We start from the raw sequence: 611 nt of genomic DNA, 5'->3' as shown, positions 1-611 counted from the left end.
GGGTGTCCGGGGGTGGGTAGGGGGGGGAGGAAACGCGAGGGGACTGATTACTACTAGGTGATCAATATTTCAAAAGATTCCTGAAATATGCTTTAAGTCGCTGTCCTGACCTACGAATGACTTCTCACTCCCCGCGACTATTCTCGGCGTCTATTCAGGGCCATTCAGCCGAAAACAATAAGGTTTTAAATGTTAAAGAAAAAAAAAATATAAAGCTTTAGTTAAACGGAGAAGGGCGCTGGGCTCTTGGCAAATAATTCCTCGTTTTAACAGAGATGGGAAGTGACCTACAGGGGGAAGGAGGAGAGTTTTTCCTAAATCTCGGCTCTCCTTGCGGTCCTGCCGCTGCATCCATTGTCACTGACACTCCCAGCATCACTGCCACCGTTATGCAGCCGGTTTTATCTGATTTCTCAGCCCTGCCTTAACCCCCGACCCGACCCGGGGCGCCCCGAGCCCTGTGCGTGCAGCACCGGCCCGGACCCCACAGCTTTACCGGGAAGGGTGTGGGGGGCGTCCCGGCCATCCCATCGCTGGGGCCGCTCCCTCCAACTTTCCAGCAGCAAACGGCAGCGGGTCCCCCCCTCATTCTCCCCCTCGTAGCCCGCCCG

The sequence above is a fragment of the Charadrius vociferus genome, unplaced genomic scaffold (genome assembly GCF_000708025.1).
Source record: "Charadrius vociferus isolate BGI_N301 unplaced genomic scaffold, ASM70802v2 scaffold308, whole genome shotgun sequence".
In the NCBI taxonomy this organism is placed as follows: domain Eukaryota; kingdom Metazoa; phylum Chordata; class Aves; order Charadriiformes; family Charadriidae; genus Charadrius; species Charadrius vociferus.
The sequence above is the reverse complement of the archived record's forward strand: the minus strand, read 5'-3'. Positions refer to the sequence as shown.